This window comes from Lathyrus oleraceus, chromosome 7, assembly GCF_024323335.1.
Source record: "Lathyrus oleraceus cultivar Zhongwan6 chromosome 7, CAAS_Psat_ZW6_1.0, whole genome shotgun sequence".
In the NCBI taxonomy this organism is placed as follows: Eukaryota; Viridiplantae; Streptophyta; class Magnoliopsida; order Fabales; family Fabaceae; genus Lathyrus; species Lathyrus oleraceus.
Genome location: NC_066585.1, coordinates 60,095,683 through 60,116,804, shown reverse-complemented (window position 1 = coordinate 60,116,804; position 21,122 = coordinate 60,095,683).

Here is a 21,122-nt window from a genome sequence, read left to right as displayed (position 1 = left end):
ATGTTTGATGGGGCGGTCCACGTCAATGGTCACGGAGTTGGTATAGTGTTGATCACACCGAAAGGGGGTTCATATGCCATTTGGTGCCAAAATAACTTTTCCCTGCACCAACAATGAAGCCGAATACGAAGCTTGTGTCCTAAGACTTGAGGAAGCCGTCAATATACAGATTAAAACCCTGGATGTATACGGGGATTCAGCTTTGGTCATCAATCAAACCAACGGGAAATGGTGCTATGCTGGAACTACGTACCCAGAATTGACGTATCTCGGTCAGAGACGAATGAAGAAAGCATTTGGTCAGAAAGTGCGCCCTCGGGGGTATCAAGTCGGTGAATTGGTACTCAAAATATTTCTTCCTCCCAACACAGATCACAGGGGCAAATGGACACCGAACTATGAGGGTCCGTATGTGGTTAAAAGGATTTTCTATGGCGGAGTTTTGATGCTAACAACCATGGATGGCGAAGGATTCCCGTCCCTTATTAACTCAGACGCAGTTAAAAAAAAATACTTCGCATAAAATAGACCCGCTGGACGATAAAAAGAATAGTCCGGGAAAAAAAAAGGGCATCCCGACGAACCAAAAAAAAAAAAAAGAGAATAAAGAGGTTCGGGCAAAAATTAGGGATATAAAAAAGAGTACACCCGGTGAGTCGAAAACCCAAAAGGGCGGCTCAGGCAAAAATGGGTATCCCAATGGATTGAAAACCCGAAAAGGGGGCGATCCAGGCAAAAGTTAGGGAATAAGCGAATGACTGTGATCTGAGTTCATCAGTGTTATATCACCGTTTCATTCAATCCGGCAATCTTCGAAGGTTAAAGATCGACTAATCATCCACTTCAGGAAGCAAGATGAGCAGAGCGTCTTGAGGACATACGAGTCATAGCAGAGTCGAAAGTTAGTGGGACCCCGTATCCCCGTTGTCATCCTGATACCCTCGCCTATTCTTGGCACAAATTTTCTCCCCATTAAGAGTCGAATAATTCAGTTAAAGAGCCTCTTTATTTTTCATTTATCAGTTTGTTTGCAAAAATGTCCGAATTTTTGATAAAACATATTGCATATGAACATAATGGTGGCTTTTGCAGATGATTTGCACAGGAAAACATTTAAAATTGCTTTGAATGTGCTTAATCCCGAACGGTGAATTCAAACCGAGTAATTCCCCCGAGGCATACGTGTATTTTTGGTTGCAGGTCACAGGAACCGGATGCCAAGTCATGAATCCTCATCCCCAAGCGGTTGACAAAGTCTCTCCTCAGTAGAGCATGTTCCCCAACAAAGTTGACAGTATCCAGACTGTCTATCCCCAATAGAGTTGACAGTATCCAGACTGTCTATCCCCAGTAGAGTTGATAGTATCCAGACTATATACCCCCAGTGGAGTTGACAGTGTCAGACTATATCTTCCTAGCAACAGCGGAGTGGTTGCATAACCAACAGATGAGAGGGTGGCGTTCCCAATGTTCATCTTATTCCCCAACAGATTATTTTTAACAGATTTGTTAATCCCCACCTTGAGGGTGATTAGCAAGTTCATATCCCCAGCAAAGGTCGTTTCCTACGACATTTCCCCAAGAAGTGTTTTCCCCACAGACTCTCCTCACAGAGCCTCGCCGAACAAAGTTTCCATAGTTGATACTCCCCCTGCAAGGTCAACTTTTCAAGCAGCCAATTTATTTTTGGTGGCTCATTGGTCCCGGCAGACGGATCATTCCCCACAGAGCATTCAAGGATTGATACAGCGATCTGTTCCCTACCGGAGTTTGCTTCCCGAAGCAGATTTCTTTTTACACCATGCATAACATTTGCATTTGCATGCATATCATATCAAGCCTACACATAAGCTGATAAACAGGTTCTTCCAAGCAGACTGAAGAATTACTTTACAACCAAGGTCATGAGATCCAGCCAGAGGATCAAGCGTGAGTGATCTAGCCTGAGGGTCGTTTTGAAGATTCAGCCTGAGAATCGTGTTCCAGTGATCCAGCCTGAGGGTCATTTTGAAGATTCAGCCTGAGAATCGTTTTCCAGTGATCCAGCCTGAGGGTCATTTTGAAGATTCAGCCTGAGAATCGTGTTCCAGTGATCCATCCTGAGGGTCATTTCGAAGATTCAGCCTGAGAATCGTGTTCCAGTAAGCCAGCCTAAGGCTCGATTTGAAGATTCCCCAGTGAAGTCGCCTACAAGCTTTATTTCCCCAGCAAGCCCAGGTCTAATTGAGGAGTCGTTACTGTAGCACCTCAAATTTGCACCTATCATTGTACATACATTCTCATATTAGGTCATAACATAACACGGTCCACTGCGTAGCATTGCATTGTCCTATTTGCCTCAAGTGCAAGCCAATCAAGAGAATTAGGTCAAACTGGTCAGGAGATCAGTCAGTCAAGCAAGCGAGTGCATTTCTCAAGGAGCCAAGGCCCTAGGGTTGGTCCAACATGTTCACATGACTTGGGGATCCATTTGAAGTGTTTTGGTCAAGGATTGGATGTTCAGAAGTCATCAGTCAATGCACAGTCAGTCAGAAACCCTAAAAAGTCAAACTTGGTCAACTGGGCTTGATTTTATGGTTTGGATGGATGGATTTGGTTTGAGAGAGCTTATTCATGTCCAAATAGGCCTCATATATCATGTCAAATACCATCATGGAAGAATTTGAGGCCAGATCAGAAATTTCCAAAAAATAGAAACTGGACCTGTAATTTTAACTGCCAAAAATGGAAACTTCTTGATCCCAAACTTACATCATGATACAAGCTTCAAATGAATTTTTGCCCAACATGAAAGTTGAAGATCTTGTTCTCCCATTTCCAAAAAGTCCAAGAACACTCAATTCCCATGTATGGTTGGCAAGTTATGATCAAATCATTTTCAGAAATGTTTGAACTTCAAAAGGCCATATCTCTCAAACCATTTGGCCAAATTTGGTGAGGTTTTTTCCAACAAGTCACATTTGACCTCCTCTTTCCAAAAATGTAACCATCACTCACCAAAACATCATAGATCAAAATGGCATTTTTTGACTTACTTGAATTAATTTCAAGTGAAGTGAAATTTTGACTTTTTAAAATAAACCTTTTCCATCATTTTGGCCATTTGGAATTGATCTGAAATTGTATTTTGGACATGTTCAAAGCCCATTTTCGTGCAGTACACACACCCATCACCAACTTGCTTGAAAATTGGCAAAAGGACACTTTTCACCAACTCCATTCCACTTTTTCATGAACCTTGATCAGTACCACAAAGCAGAGTATATATTCATCATTTTCCTGCTGAAAGAAACCCTAGCAGCCACATTCGACAAGCAGAAAAACTCTTTCTCTCATTTTCTCATTCTTCCTCATTTTCTCTCATTTTTGAAAAATCTGCAAAAGAAACTCAAAGAGCTTGACATTGCCTTGCCTAAAACAACATCCATACACCATTTTAAGCTTGTTTTCACCATCATTCCACAACTGGAAAGCCTCCTGCCCGACTGTTTTTTTAAGGCATCATCAATGGCAAAGTGTGGTTGAAGCTGTTTCAGTTTGTTTCAAGCCAAGCCAACTTCACCATTCAACTTTAGGGAGCTTAAGGAGCATCTGTTTCACTTTAACATGGCCAAATAACAACTGTATCGACACTGCTCTCCCACTTTGGTAAAATTTCGACCTCCTTGTTTCTTTAAACTATTACATGCTTTAGAAAGGTCTATCCATGCTGAGCTTCATGATGGTTTTGCTTTTGAAAATGGTTGATTATTTCTTGAGTTATGTCGAAATGAAGTTTGGTGATGAAACATGTTTTTGCTCGATTCATGAGTTGTGTTATGTTTTAGTGAAAATTATTGTTGGATTCATGTTGTTGGTTGTTTGCTGAGTTGTTTGGTATATCCAATTGATATTTCTGGAAAAAAATTTGAGCAACTCGATTTGGGGAAGATGAATATTGCTCCCTGTTCATGAAACCCTAAAACCATTCATGCCTTGCCCAGAATTTGGAGGCCTCACGTGTGCATGGCCACTGTAGCTCATGCTGGCCAATCACATTATTCCATTCCAGCATCCAAAACGCGACCGTTTTGTTAAGTGGTTGGGTTATTTACAAGTTTTCCATTCGTGGCACATGTCTCATTGAATTATGTTATTTCTTTTCAATTTTAATTTCATTTTTGATCTCAAACTTACAAAAATCATAAGTCAAGCATGCTTTGTCCAAAATTCATGGGAATTTTTGCATCATCTTCATCATGATCTCTACTTTTTTATCATATTTTTTGCAGATTTTTATGAACATTGGATTTTATTTGGCATATTGATTTGTAACATGTGTTCATTTTTTGCACATTCCACCAAAACCTTTGTGAAATGGTCATGACTTATCCTATGGACTTGAAACTTTTTGAGAACAAACTAGACATATTCATGGTGATTTTGGTGTAGAGTTTGTGAATTTATCTTATCCGGATTGTGAGTTGTGAATTTTTGAATTAGGGTGTGACAATTTGTGTCACACCATTGATGTGCAACTTGTTGATTTTATTAGCCATGCCTATTGACCTCAAAATGGATTGAATTTTTGCATGATTGAGACTGAATATGTCTAGTTTGTATGTGAATTTTTGTGGATTTGTTTATGGCATTTTCCATTTGATTGAGATTTTTGTTCTCTGTTTGATCTTATGTTGACCTTGTGTGACACTTGTTCCCATTTCATTTGTGAAATTCTCATACTTTATTAGATGGACATGAAATTTTACATGAGATAACTAGACATCTTAATATTTGACATGGTTTTAGTCCCATTCATTTATCATATGCCATCTCTGATTTATGAATTTTTCAAGTTGATGCATGATTGGTTGACTTCTTTGAGCATGTTCAAAATTGCTTTGACTTCCTGATTTTTATTAACTATCTTCCCATGACCCAAATGAGCTGAAATTTGGTGTGCTTACCTTGCTGTGGGTTGTGATTGATCATGATTTATTTGGTGATTTTTGGAAATGTTTGAGATTGCTTTTGATTCAAGTCTTGCTGTTGACTTCTATGAGCTTTTGTTTGCTATACTTTGACCTAAATTGTTCATGAAATGATGATGATGATTGATATGAATGTGAAACCAATTGGTATTGTTTCTTGATTGTTTGAACATGATTTTGGATACTTGACCTTTGCTGTTTTGATGTTTTCATTCCCTTTTGACCCTAGGCTAGCCCTAGTGGTCCTGTTACTCACCTTTGAGCTCATGTTTTCAGGTTGACCAACAAATGACCAATGAGACCAATTCTTTTTGATTGAGCTTACTTGAATATCATTGACTAACTTGTTTGTTTTGTAGGTGGCTTGGCTAACATGCCTTGAGCCTTATGCCTTGCACATTCTCTTGCTTATGATTGACTGTTGATCTGTTTCCTTTTGCTTTAATCTTGAAGTTGTATACTAATGTCTGTTTGACTATTTCAGGTGCTTTTAGTTGCTCAGTTCCTTGTGAAATTTTGCTTTGCTTTGCTTGTTAAGCAATTTGCATTGAGGTATACTTCTTTTCTTCATGTAGTCTGGAAGACCTGGCCTGTTACTTGGCCAGGCAACTGTCTGAAGTCCTCCTTAAGAGGCAATGTTTGTGACTGTTTACATTTGTCCTTGTATAGAGTCAAAGACCTCCTAAGTGAAGAGGCAATTGGCAGAACCCAAGGGATAAGCAACCTATCCCCTGCTATTCTGTGTGTCATCTGCTTTGCTCACACCACTGTGTTGATGCATTGCAGATACAAACCCAAGATCTTGTACAATTGTACAGTTGAGTCAGTTTCAAATGTGTAGAGGGGTTCCCACTTTCTGAACCCACACATTCTTGTCTTAAGCTCTCCCAGGCCAGGGATAAGAGCTGTGAAGTCTTATCTTCACTCACCTTTCATCTGCTTCACCTTAGCCCCTCAATGGCAAGGTTAAGAGCTAACACTACCCAGTTCCAGTGGTTTGTTTGTTGAGGTTGATATGACCCCTCAACTAAAACCTAACCTTGTTTGAGCCCATTGCTTGCATATAGTGTGTGCTACTTGTGCTTGTGTGTTTGCTTTAGCTTGCTTCCTGTGCAAGTTAGGTTTAGTTTAGACTTGCTTCCTGTGCAAGTTAGGTTTTGCTTGGCTTGCTCCCTGTGCAAGTTAAATGTGTGTGTGGCTTGCTTCCTGTGCAAGTCATGATTAGGATAGGCTGGCTCCTGTGCCAGTTAGCTAGAAACCTTAACTTAGGGATGATTTTGCATGATAACATCCAGGCTCGAGTCGTAGTCTCCCTAGTTGTGTCTCCCTCTGTTATCTGGTTAGGCTAGTCCTGTATCCCTCCGTAGGGGAACTACGTCGCCCTGATCCTCATACCAGATGAGGTACGTAGGCAGGAGATGAGCTGATCTCTCCGGGCGCCTGTGTCTTTGTTTTGTCTTGTTGTGTGCTTGGAAGCTGATGTAAGTCCATCGAGTGGCATTTGGGTTCCAGTGTGGGTTTGTTGGTTCGGATGCTGATGTAAGTCCAGTGGTTGGCATTCAGGCTCCACGTTTGCCTCTTTGTGTGTGTTTTGGTTCGGATGCTGATGTAAGTCCAGTGATTGGCATTCGGGCTCCACGTTTGCCTTTGTCAGTGTTTGTTTGTGCGTGTGTCAGCCGAGCTACGAATGCTCTGATTCTTCTCTCGTCCGAGGAGATACGTATGCATAGTATGCGATATCCTAGCGAGCATGTGTCGTTTCCCCAGCCCGAACTACTTCGACTCTGATGTCTATGCCTGATAGACTAAGTAGGCCCAGGATGCGATATCCTGCCGAGTCAGTCTCTTTTGTTTTCTTATGTCTCTTTCAGCCAGTTGTGTGTGTGTTTGAGCAGTGTTTAGCAACCATTTTCCTTTCTATTGTGCGTGGATCCCGTCGAGTACGACGGATGCGTAGGGGTGCTAATACTTTCCCTTCGCATAACCGACTCCCGATCCCATTCTCTTTGGTCGCGAGACCATGTCTTTTCCCAGGTTTACTCTGAGCGTTTCCTTTCCCTCTTTTGGGATAAATAACGCACGGTGGCGGCTCTGTTGTTCTTGTTTTCCCGCCGGTTTTTCGCGTGATGCGACAGCTGGCGACTCTACTGGGGAATATAGAGAAGTTGACCTGTGCTGGTCCGTCTTCCCTAAGCGAGTCTCTCCTAGCGCTCTCTAGGATAGGGTTTGGTTGCTGTTTGCTGTTGTATTTATTGCATTCATTTGTATATATTTGCATTTACTGTTTGCATTTATTGTTTGCATTAATGTTTGCATTCATATTCATCTGTTCACCTGGCTGGCTGGTTGTCTGTTTCTCTCTGTTGGGGTGGGAGTTACATGAGGTAAAAGGCCCAATACCCAGGCCATGAGTGAAATCTAGGATACTTAGGAATAGAGTGATTCATGGGAAGCGGGTGGTATTGCGCCACTTAGCGGAACATTGATATCGCGAGTAGTTCAGACCAAGGTGGGATATTATCGTTACATACTTCGGGTGTGTATATGATGATATTCTGCGAAAGGTTATTTATGTTGCGTTTCTCTCGACCTTACCCTGGCCTAGATGACACCCGTGAGTGGGGAGGGAATGATCATTATTACAGGTACAGTTGGTGACTTGTTGGTGACTTGTTGGTGACTTGTGATCCTGTTGGTGACTATTGGTCCAGAAGTTTGGGGTCTCAGATGACTTTGGGTTTCAGATGAATTTGTGGTTCCGAGTTCAAGCCGAAGCTTTGATCCTGTGTTCTGAGAGACACAGCCAACCAGTCGTGTCTGCATCATTTGCATCATAACATGTTTATTTTCAAAAAAATACGCAATAAAAAAAGGAAAAAAAAAAGAAAAGAAAAAAGAAAAAAAAACTAATCCCTGCATGCATATCATTTCTCAGGGACATTCCAGAGCTTGTTCACTGATAGAGATGGCAACAGTCCCAGAGTTGAAGCGGAAGACTTGTTCCTACAGCTTTCACCGTGAACCTTTGACGTCTCTGATTGAGTTGAGCAACCTTATGACCAGTGGTAACCAGAAGGGGTTTGTCGACCAGTATGGAGATATTCTGACACTGTTGAAGATGGTAGTCGATCCGGTGCCGTTGCAGACTCTTCTACAGTTCTACGACCCAGAGCTTCATTGTTTCACCTTTCAAGATTATCAGTTGGCGCCTACTCTTGAGGAGTACTCCATTCTGCTGAGTGTCCCGGTCTGGTATCAGGTTCCTTTCTTGGATGTGCCCAAGGAGGTTGATTTCAGAGTTGTTGCCAGAGCTCTCCATTTGGGTATCAAGGAAGTCAGTGATAGTTGGAAGTCCAGTGGGGATGTTGTAGGATTGCCTTTGAAGTTTCTGTTGAGGGTAGCTAGAGAAGAAGCAGAGAAGGGAAGTTGGGAAGCCTTTCATGCTCAGTTGGCCGTCATGATCTATGGGATCGTCCTGTTTCCGAGTATGCCCAATTTTGTTGACTATGCTGCAGTCAGTATTTTCATTGGAGGAAATCCAGTTCCTACTCTGTTAGCTGACACTTACTATGCTGTTCACAGTAGGCATGGTAAGGGTGGGGCTATCAGGTGTTGTCTCCCGCTTTTGCTCAGATGGTTCTTGTCTCTCCTGCCAGTCAGTGGACCTTTTGTGGATGCTCAGAGCACGCATAAGTGGACTCAGAGGGTTATGTCTCTTACCTCCTATGATATCAGGTGGCAATCTTACCGGATGGATGTGCGTAACGTCATTATGAGCTGTGGAGGATTCCGTAATGTGCCACTCGTAGGGACTAGGGGTTGCATCAATTACAACCCGGTTCTTTCTCTCCGCCAGTTGGGGTTTGTGATGAAGGGAATACCACTTGAGGCTGAGGTAGCAGAAAGTGTGTATTTTGAGAAGCAGAGTGACCCGGATAGATTGGAGCAGATAGGAGGAGCTTGGAAGTCTATTGGTATGAAGGATGGATCTGTCTTAGGGAAGAAGTTTGCCGTTGCTATGCCCGATTACACTGATTCGGTCAAGGAGAGAGTAGAAACTTTGTTGTTGCCCTACGATAGGATGGAGCCGTTGCAGGAGCAACCACCTTTGATCCTTGCTGAGAGTGTGCCTGCGGAGCACTACAAGCAAGCCCTGATGGAGAATCGCCGTTTGAGAGAGAAGGAGCAAGATACCCAGATGGAGCTGTACAAAGCCAAAGCTGATAGTTTGAACTTGGCTCATCAACTTAGAGGAGTGCGAGAAGAAGATGCTAGCAGACTGAGAAGCAAGAAGAGATCCTACGAGGAGATAGAGAGCATGTTAGATGCAGAACACTGGGAGTGCTTGAGGCTGCAGAGAGTTGAGGCCAGCTATCAGAAGAAGATCAGAGACTTGGAAAAGCAACTCAGAGATAAAGACATCCAGTTGAAGAAAGAAGTAGACTTGAGACAGGCATCAGAGAACCACCTTGGAGGAGAAGTGGTAGAGCTTAGACGACAACTGAAGGAGAAGATCACTCTTTTGCCAGAATGTTCAGAATGTGACCTGTTGATAGACCAGTGTCAGTACTTGAAGACTCTCATTCCGGGAGGCCGTTTGTCTTAGCTTGTATCTTTGATATGTATGTTGAGAATCACCTCCAGGCTTGTTGGATGGGATTCATTGTTGTACTCCGATTGTTTGGATTTTCTTTGTCGACTTTGTTGTATGATCCTGTTACTCATATAGATGAGGTTGTTTGTTTCACCTTGTACTCATCACTCTTGTGTATGTTTTCTGTGCTTCTATGTTGTTCTTGCTGCAGGTTGCCATCTTTTGAGGATGACTCAGGCTCTTTGAATGCCTGAGGAATGAACATATCATGTGCATCATACGCATCATTAGCACCATACTCATATCATTTTGCATAACAGGTGTTCTTGGTCGTGACTTCTCACTCTTGGTTCCTGTTCAGGCAGAATAGCTGATCAACGTCCGCACCGCTACTCAACAAGACTGAATCAACAGAGAGGTATGGATCAAGTTCAAGCTGAGTTGGCTGAGATGAAGGCTAACATGGCCCAGTTTATGAATATGATGCAAGGGGTTGCACAAGGTCAAGAAGAACTTCGAGCCATGGTTCAGAGACAAGAGGCTGCAATTCCACCGGTCAACCATGCTCCGCCAGAGGGAGGCCCGGTCAATGATAACAATGTTGTTGCTGCTGTACCCATCAACAACTATGCTGTAGGTGATGAGTTGGGGGGTATTCGAATCAACGGTCAACCTATTGCTCCAGATGCCGCTAATGCCAGAGCAGTCCGTGCCCCGGCCCGTAATCCTGCTCCGATTGTTGACAGACAAGAGGATATGTTCACTCTGCTCAGTGAAGACGAAGACGTTCTGGGAAGGGTTGATGAGAGGGATCGTAAAGTTGATGCCCTTGCTGAGAAAATTAGAGCTATGGAATGTCAGAATTCTCTCGGTTTTGATGTTACCAATATGGGGTTGGTGGAAGGTTTGAGAATCCCTTACAAGTTCAAAGCACCGTCCTTCGATAAATACAACGGTACTTCTTGCCCTCGCACCCATGTGCAGGCTTATTATCGAAAAATCTCTGCGTATACCGATGATGAAAAGATGTGGATGTATTTTTCCAAGATAGTCTATCTGGGGCTTCTTTGGACTGGTACATGGAATTAAAGAGAGATTCGATCCGATGCTGGAGGGATCTGGGTGAGGCCTTCTTGAGGCAATATAAACATAACATGGACATGGCGCCTAGCCGGACTCAGCTGCAGAGTCTATGTCAGAAATCCAATGAGAGCTTCAAGGAGTACGCCCAGAGGTGGCGTGAACTGGCTGCTAGAGTTCAACCCCCTATGCTGGAGAGGGAGTTGACAAATATGTTTATCGGTACTCTTCAGGGTGTTTATGGACCGGATGGGGAGCTGCCCATTCGGTAGTTTTTCTGATGTTGTCATTTGTGGAGAGAGGACTGAGAGTTTGATTAAAACTGGGAAGATCCAAGATGTTGGTTCCTCTTCTTCTAAGAAGCCATTTGCTGGGGCACCTCGTCGAAGAGAGGGTGAAACTAATGCTGTTCAACACCGCAGAGATCAGAACAGAATTGAATACCGTCAAGCTGCTGCAGTAACCATTCCGGCACCTCAACCTCGTCAACAACAACAACAAAGAGTTCAACAACCGCAACAACAACAACAGCAACGTCCGTATCAGCCCAGACAAAGGATGCCTGATCGACGATTTGATTCGCTACCCATGTCGTACGCCGAACTGCTGCCCGAACTACTCAGGTTGGGGTTGGTTGAGTTGCGTACAATGGCTCCGCCTACAGTATTGCCTTCTGGGTACGACGCCAACGTCCGTTGTGACTTTCACTCTGGGGCACCAGGGCATCATACTGAGAAGTGTCGGGCTCTCCAGCACAAGGTCCAAGATTTGATCGATGCCAAGGCGATCAACTTCGCTCCAGTGCCTAACGTCGTAAACAACCCTATGCCTCAGCATGGTGGGCATAGAGTGAACAATATTGAGGGGAAAGAAGCTGAAGATCTGGTTGTTAATGTTGATGATGTTTAGACTTCTCTGCTAGTTGTGAAGGGCCGTCTGCTGAATGGGGGTGTCTACTCGGGCTGTGATGAGGATTGTTTGGGCTGTGCAGAATCTGAGAATGGTTGCGACCAGTTAAGGGCGGTATCCAGGGTATGATGGATGAGGGTTGTTTGCAATTCAGTAGGGCTGTAAAAGATCGTGGAACAGTGTCAACTATCACCATTTACTTTAAACCAACTGAAGGACGTGGACAAAGGGTCGTTAGTGCACCTGCAACGAATGGTACCCCAGTTACCATTTCCGTGCCTGTAACCATCAGTGCTCCAACTACTATCGTTGCGTCTGGAAGAAGGGCTGTTGAGAATAGTAGAGCCGTGCCGTGGAAGTATGATAATGCTTACCGCAGTAACAGAAGGGCTGAAAGTCAGACGAGACCAGTGAATCAAGCTCCAGTGACAATTGGTTTACCGAATAGAGTTCCTGCAACTGTTGGTCCGGCTGTGGATAATGTAGGGGGTCCAGGAGGTTTTACCAGAAGCGGTCGTCTGTTCGCACCGCAGCCTTTGAGGGACAATAATGCTGAGGCTCTCGCCAAAGCAAAGGGTAAGCAAGCTGTGGTTGAGGAAGAGCCTGTCCAGAAGGAAGCGCCCGAGGGGTCATTTGAGAAGGACGTGGAGGAGTTTATGAAGATAATCAAGAAGAGTGACTACAAGATTGTAGATCAGTTGAATCAAACTCCGTCCAAGATTTCTATACTTTCACTGTTGTTGTGCTCTGAGGCACACCGTAATGCCTTGCTGAAGATGTTGAATCTGGCTTACGTACCTCAGGAGATTTTTGTCAATCAACTGGAGGGTGTGATGGCCAATGTGAGCACCAGGCATGGTGTAGGATTCACCAACCTGGACTTACCGCCTGAAGGGCGAAACCATAACAAAGCCTTGCACATCACCATGGAGTGCAAGGGGGCAGTGTTGTCTCACGTATTGGTAGACACCGGGTCGTCGCTGAATGTGTTGCCTAAGCAGATTCTGAAGAAGATTGATATGGAAGGGTTTGTGCTTACTCCCAGTGACCTGATCGTTCGTGCTTTCGACGGATCCAAACGTTCTGTGTGTGGGGAAGTTACCTTGCCTGTGAAGATAGGTCCTGAGGTATTCGATATCATCTTCTATGTTATGGACATCCAGCCCGCCTATAGTTGTTTATTGGGCGTCCATGGATTCATGCAGCAGGGGCAGTCTCGTCGACTCTCCATCAAAAGCTCAAGTATGTCTGGAACGGTCAGATTGTGACCGTGTGCGGTGAAGAAGAGATTCTGGTGAGTCATCTATCCTCGTTCAAATATGTTGAGGTGGATGGCGAGATCCACGAAACCTTATGCCAGGCGTTTGAGACTGTGGCTCTTGAGAAGGTGGCGTACGCTGAGCAGAGGAAGCCAGGTGCTTCAATTACTTCTTACAAGCAGGCTAAGGAGGTTGTTGATTCTGGCAAAGCTGAAGGCTGGGGCAAGATGGTGGATTTGCCTGTCAAAGAAGACAAATTTGGCGTTGGTTACGAGCCTCTCCAAGCAGAGCAGAATGGTCAAGCGGGTCCGAGTACCTTTACCAGCGCTGGGCTGATGAATCATGGCGACGTCTCTGCAACCGGTAGTGAAGACTGTGACAGTGATTGTGATTTGGACAACTGGGTTCGCCCGTGTGCACCAGGGGGGTCTATCAACAACTGGACGACTGAAGAAGTGGTTCAAGTTACTCTTCTGACAGAGTAATTTTCTGTTGTTTTGACATTTTGCATGAAAATCCTACGATCTGCCCAAGGCGTAGTGATTCATTGTAGGGCCTCATCATGTTTTAATGATTATCATTAATGAAGGACATTTTTTGCAATCAAACTTTGTGATCCCTGTCTTTCTATTTTTTGTTTTCACCTTTTTTCAAAAACAATAAAATGGCAATGTTTTTGTTTTTTGTGACTTTATTGAACTCTTTTTCTAAAACAAAGCATTAAACATGCAGAAGCGATCTTATGGCATTCACTATGAACAGTTCTGTTATGGCTCAGTATGATTTCGACAACCCCATCTACCAAGCTGAAGAGGAGAGTGAGGAAGACTGTGAACTCCCTGCAGAATTGGTCAGATTGCTGAAGCAGGAGGAAAGGGTCATCCAACCTCATCAGGAGGAGTTGGAGGTTGTTAATTTGGGTACTGAGGACGCCAAAAGAGAAATCAAGATTGGGGCTGCTTTAGAGGACTCTGTCAAGAGGAGGCTGATTGAGATGCTGAGAGAATATGTGGAGATATTCGCCTGGTCATATCAAGATATGCCAGGGTTAGATACAGACATTGTGGTGCATCGATTACCTCTTAGAGAAGGATGTCCTTCGGTCAAGCAGAAGCTTCGTAGAACGAGTCCTGACATGGCAACTAAGATCAAGGAAGAGGTTCAGAAGCAGTGGGATGCGGGTTTTTTGGCTGTTACAAGTTATCCCCCATGGGTGGCCAACATCGTTCCTGTGCCGAAGAAGGATGGTAAAGTCAGAATGTGTGTCGATTACCGGGATTTGAATAGAGCGAGTCCGAAAGATGATTTCCCATTACCTCACATTGATGTATTGGTTGATAATACGGCTCAATCCTCGGTATTCTCTTTCATGGATGGTTTCTCTGGATATAATCAGATCAAGATAGCGCCAGAGGACATGGAAAAGACGACATTCATTACACCTTGGGGCACGTTCTGCTATAAGGTGATGCCATTTGGGCTAAAAAATGCTGGTGCTACCTATCAGAGGGCAATGACGACTCTCTTTCATGACATGATGCACAAAGAAATTGAAGTATACGTAGATGATATGATTGCGAAGTCGCAGACAGAAGAGGAGCACCTGGTTAATTTGCAGAAGTTGTTTGACCGGTTGAGAAAGTTCAAGCTGAGGTTGAATCCGAACAAGTGTACGTTTGGGGTGAGATCAGGGAAGCTTTTAGGCTTCATTGTCAGTGAGAAAGGGATTGAGGTTGATCCAGCGAAAGTCAAAGCTATTCAAGAGATGCCTGAACCAAAAACAGAAAAGCAGGTCCGTGGGTTTTTAGGGAGATTGAACTACATTGCAAGGTTCATATCTCATCTAACAGCCACGTGCGAACCAATTTTCAAACTGCTTAGAAAGAATCAGGCGATCAAGTGGAATGATGATTGTCAGAAAGCTTTTGACAAGATTAAAGAGTATTTACAGAAACCTCCAATTCTGATACCTCCAGTTCCAGGGAGACCTCTGATAATGTACCTGTCAGTGACTGAGAACTCGATGGGGTGTGTATTGGGACAGCATGACGAGTCTGGTCGAAAAGAGCATGCCATATACTACCTTAGCAAAAAGTTTACCGACTGTGAAACAAGATATTCACTGCTCGAGAAAACTTGCTGTGCTTTGGCCTGGGCTGCTCGCCGACTGAGGCAGTATATATTGAATCATACTACCTTATTGATTTCTAAGATGGATCCAGTGAAGTACATCTTTGAGAAACCGGCTCTCACCGGGCGCGTTGCTCGTTGGCAGATGATTCTAACAGAATATGATATTCAGTACACGTCACAAAAGGCCATCAAAGGTAGTGTTCTGTCAGACTACCTCGCCGAGCAACCGATTGAAGATTATCAGCCTATGATGTTTGAATTCCCTGATGAAGACATCATGTATCTTAAGATGAAAGATTGCGAAGAGCCTCTTGTCGAGGAGGGACCGGATCCAGATGACAAATGGACACTGATGTTTGATGGGGCTGTGAATATGAACGGTAACGGTGTTGGGGCAGTATTGATCAATCCTAAAGGTGCTCATATACCTTTTTCTGCCAGATTGACGTTTGACGTCACCAACAACGAAGCTGAGTATGAGGCTTGTATCATGGGGATAGAAGAAGCCATTGATCTGAGGATCAAAACTCTTGATATATTTGGAGATTCCGCTCTAGTGGTCAATCAAGTCAATGGAGATTGGAATACGAATCAGCCGCATTTGATTCCGTATAGAGATTACACCAGAAGAATACTGACGTTCTTCAAGAAGGTGAAGTTGTACCATGTCCCCCGGGATGAGAATCAAATGGCCGATGCCTTGGCTACTTTGTCGTCTATGATCAAAGTTCATTGGTGGAATCATGTGCCACATGTTGCGGTAAATCGACTCGAGAGGCCTGCGTATGTGTTTGCAGCCGAGCCTGTTGTGATTGATGAGAAGCCGTGGTATTATGACATCAAGAACTTCCTCAAGACTCAGGAGTATCCTGAAGGTGCGTCGAAGAATGACAAGAAAACTCTGAGAAGGCTAGCTGGAAGCTTCTATTTAAATCAGGATGATGTGTTGTATAAGAGAAACTTTGACATGGTCTTGCTCAGATGCGTGGACAGACCCGAGGCGGACATGTTAATGCAGGAAGTTCATGAAGGTTCCTTCGGTACTCATGCCGGCGGACATGCAATGGCTAAGAAATTGTTGAGAGCAGGTTATTACTGGATGACTATGGAATCCGATTGTTTCAAGTATGCTCGGAAGTGCCATAAGTGTCAAATTTATGCTGATAAGGTGCATGTACCACCAAGCCCTCTGAATGTCATGAATTCGCCTTGGCCGTTTGCCATGTGGGGCATTGATATGATTGGGAAGATTGAGCCTACTGCTTCGAATGGACATCGCTTCATCTTGGTCGCGATTGACTATTTCACCAAATGGGTGGAAGCAGCTTCCTATGCTAACGTTACCAAACAAGTGGTTACCCGGTTCATCAAGAAAGAAATCATCTGTCGTTATGGAGTTCCGGAGAGAATCATCACTGACAATGGTTCGAATCTCAATAACAAGATGATGAAAGAGCTTTGTAAAGATTTCAAGATTGAACATCACAATTCTTCTCCTTACAGACCGAAGATGAATGGTGTTGTAGAAGCGGCGAACAAGAATATCAAGAAGATTGTGCAGAAGATGGTCGTTACGTACAAGGATTGGCATGAGATGCTGCCTTTCGCTTTGCATGGGTACCGTACCTCAGTACGTACGTCGACCGGGGCAACCCCTTACTCCCTTGTGTATGGTATGGAAGCCGTCCTACCTGTTGAAGTGGAGATTCCTTCTCTGAGAGTTTTATTGGATGTCAAGCTGGACGAAGCCGAGTGGATTCGAACAAGGTTTAATGAGTTGAGCCTTATCGAGGAGAGACGGCTAGCAGCTGTATGCCATGGACAGTTGTATCAGCGAAGGATGAAGCGAGCCTTTGATCAGAAAGTGCGTCCTCGAAGCTCTCAGATCGGTGATCTAGTTTTGAAGAGGATCCTCCCTCCTGGTGCAGATAACAGGGGCAAGTGGACTCCTAACTACGAAGGTCCATATGTTGTGAAAAAGGTCTTCTCCGGTGGAGCCTTGATGCTTACAACTATGGATGGTGAAGATTTTCCGTCTCCTGTTAACTCAGATGTAGTCAAAAAATACTTCGCATAAATTGACCCGCTAGACAAAAAGAAAAAAAGAGTCCAGGCAAAAATGGGCATCCCGGCGAACCAAAAAACAGAAAGAAAAGGTTCGGGCAAAAATTAGGGATAAAATGAAAAAGAATTTGTACACCCGGTAAGTCGAAAACCCGCAAGGGCGGCTTAGGCAAAAATGGGTATCCCGGTGGATTGAAAACCCGAAAGGGCGATCCAGCCAAAAGAGGGATTAAGGCGAAGACTACAGTCTGAGTTGTCTGTACTTCATCAAGCTTTGTCGTCTGCCATCTCGAAAGATGTGATCCGTCCAGTCATTCTTCTCAGAAAGCAAGGAGTTGGGAGGAAAACTGATGATCTGTGAGTTATAACAGAATTGGGAAATAGTGGATGCCGTGTTCACATTGCCATTAGGATAGATTTTTCCTTTTACGTGCAATTACCTCTTTCTAGGAATTGCTTCCCAATATATTTGCCTTTTCAGGCACATTTTCAATCAATAAAAAGTCGTTATTCAGATAAATGGCTCTTTTGTTTTTATTTTTACTGTTTTGTTTGCAAAAATGTCCGAATTTTTGATAAGCATTGCATATAAGAACATGAAGGCTACACAATAACGTGCAAAAAGATAAAACATTTGAAAATCATTTTGAATGTTGAGGACACTTGAGCGTATCTTGTCCATGTATCCCCTGGGGGCATTTTGTTGTGCTGTTTTTCAGGTTGGCATCTGTGAGGACGTTTCCTCAGCAGATATTTTCCCCAAGCAAGTTTGGAAGCTATCAGAGCTATGTTCCCCTGCGGAGACGTCTGTGGATAGTGCCTTCTATTCCCCAATAGATCTAAGGATTGCCTATCCCCCAGCAGGCCTGTATTTGCCGATTTCCTCCCCGAGTGCGGCAGGTTCATTGAAATTTATCTCCAGCATTTATCCTATCCGTGAACTGAAGGATATCCCCAGCGGAGTTTACCTTTCCCCAGCAGCAGTGCTATTCTCCGACATGAGTGAGAAGTCGTTGCTCTCCCTGCAGAGTCTCCCCGCAGAGTTGGAGTACCCAATCAGTTTTGGTTCTCCGGCGGAGTTCTCATCATTTTGCATTTTGCATGTAGTGATCATTGCATCCTCAAATCGCGTAGCATTTCCATTCCATATGGAGCATTACGCCATAGAAAAATTCAAACATATGCATTCATGTGTTAACCTTACCAGACCGTATCCCCGGCAGAGGCGGATCATTTCATTCAACATCAGCACAGCAAGTCTGCTACAGTTGCTCTTGACAGCATTCAGGATTGATATCCCCACAAAGGTTTATTACCTCACCCGTTGGTGACAGAAAGTTTGTTTCTCCCCAGTGAGACCCCCCAGCAAGTGGTCAACCTTGCCTTGACATATCTAAGAAGTCGTTCTTGTGATACCGGTAAGTGTCATACTAGCACCCGCGTGTGTTTCTTTGTTTGGTGTCGGTAAACACCATTGCTTCGGTGTCTGTAAACATCGAGTCTCACCCCAGTCATCGGTAAATGTCTGGTCACTTTTTGATGGCGGTAAACATCATCTTTCGATGTCGGTAAACATCGAGTCTCATTCCATTCATCGGTAAATGTCTGGTCGCTTTTTTTGGTGTCGGTAAACATCATCTTTCGATGTCGGTAAACATCGAGTCTTTTCTGCAGTCGTCGGTCAATGTCTGATAATCCCCAGCTAGAGATCCCCGGTAGAGTCATCGGTAAATGTCCTATCTGGTTTCCAGTTGCAAATATTTGTTTTTTCCCTTAGTGAAGTGTTCCCCAGTCATCGGTAAATGTCTGGTCGTTTTTGGATGTCGGTAAACATCATCTTTCGATGTCGGTAAACGTCGAGTCTCATCCCAGTCATCGGTAAATGTCTGGTCATGCTTTGTTTCCTTGTTGATAAAATCAAGATCCCCAGAAGTCGTCGGTAAACGTCTTGTCTGATTACACCACAAAGATTTTGTTCCTCCCCAAGTGGAGACGCCATCGGTAAATGGCCCTGTATGCTTCGATATCGGTAAATATTGAATGCCCAGTTTTATCCGCCATCAGTAAATGGCCCCGTTTTCTTCGATATCGGTAAATATCGGATCCCCAGTTGCAGTAGCCATCGGTAAATGGTCGAGTTGAAGTTGATATCGGTAAATGTCAAGTTTCTTTGAAGCCACCATCGGTAAATGGTCTTGCTTCCTTTTACATCAGAGTTGTTTCCCAGCAGCCATCGGTAGATGGTCTCGCTGAAGTTGATATCAGTAAATATCAAGTTTCCAGTTTCTAACCATCGGTAAATGGTTTCTCCTTTCTGAAATTGTCAATGGCAGGCGTCATCGGTAAATGACGTGGTTCTCCTTGTGTCATATCCGGCAGAGTGCAAAATTTCTACGGTTCTTTGGTATTCAATCCCTGTTTACCCTGAAAGTCTGACAGCCATTGCTATCATCCGTTCGGGTTCCCAGCTGATTGAATAGGGGCAGCTGTAGCACCTCAAATTTGCACCTATCATTGTACATACATTCTCATATTAGGTCATAACCTAACACGGTCCACTGCGTAGCATTGCATTGTCCTATTTGCCTCAAGTGCAAGCCAATCAAGAGAATTAGGTCAAACTGGTCAGGAGATCAGTCAGTCAAGCAAGCGAGTGCATTTCTCAAGGAGCCAAGGCCCTAGGGTTGGTCCAACATGTTCACATGACTTGGGGATCCATTTGAAGTGTTTTGGTCAAGGATTGGATGTTCAGAAGTCATCAGTCAATGCACAGTCAGTCAGAAACCCTAAAAAGTCAAACTTGGTCAACTGGGCTTGATTTTATGGTTTGGATGGATGGATTTGGTTTGAGAGAGCTTATTCATGTCCAAATAGGCCTCATATATCATGTCAAATACCATCATGGAAGAATTTGAGGCCAGATCAGAAATTTCCAAAAAATAGAAACTGGACCTGTAATTTTAACTGGCAAAAATGGAAACTTCTTGATCCCAAACTTACATCATGATACAAGCTTCAAATGAATTTTTGCCCAACATGAAAGTTGAAGATCTTGTTCTCCCATTTCCAAAAAGTCCAAGAACACTCAATTCCCATGTATGGTTGGCAAGTTATGATCAAATCATTTTCAGAAATTTTTGAACTTCAAAAGCCCATATCTCTCAAACCATTTGACCAAATTTGGTGAGGTTTTTTCCAACAAGTCACATTTGACCTCCTCTTTCCAAAAATGTAACCATCACTCACCAAAACATCATAGATCAAAATGGCATTTTTTGACTTACTTGAATTAATTTCAAGTGAAGTGAAATTTTGACTTTTTAAAATAAACCTTTTCCATCATTTTGGCCATTTGGAATTGATCTGAAATTGTATTTTGGACATGTTCAAAGCCCATTTTCGTGCAGTACACACACCCATCACCAACTTGCTTGAAAATTGGCAAAAGGACATTTTTCACCAACTCCATTCCACTTTTTCATGAACCTTGATCAGTACCACAAAACAGAGTATATATTCATCATTTTCCTGCTGAAAGAAACCCTAGCAGCCACATTCGACAAGCAGAAAAACTCTTTCTCTCATTTTCTCATTCTTCCTCATTTTCTCTCATTTTTGAAAAATCTGCAAAAGAAACTCAAAGAGCTTGACATTGCCTTGCCTAAAACAACATCCATACACCATTTTAAGCTTGTTTTCACCATCATTCCACAACTGGAAAGCCTCATGCCCGACTGTTTTTTTTAAGGCATCATCAATGGCAAAGTGTGGTTGAAGCTGTTTCAGTTCGTTTCAAGCCAAGCCAACTTCACCATTCAACTTTAGGGAGCTTAAGGAGCATCTGTTTCACTTTAACATGGCCAAATAACAACTGTATCGACACTGCTCTCCCACTTTGGTAAAATTTCGACCTCCTTGTTTCTTTAAACTATTACATGCTTTAGAAAGGTCTATCCATGCTGAGCTTCATGATGGTTTTGCTTTTGAAAATGGTTGATTATTTCTTGAGTTATGTCGAAATGAAGTTTGGTGATGAAACATGTTTTTGCTCGATTCATGAGTTGTGTTATGTTTTAGTGAAAATTATTGTTGGATTCATGTTGTTGGTTGTTT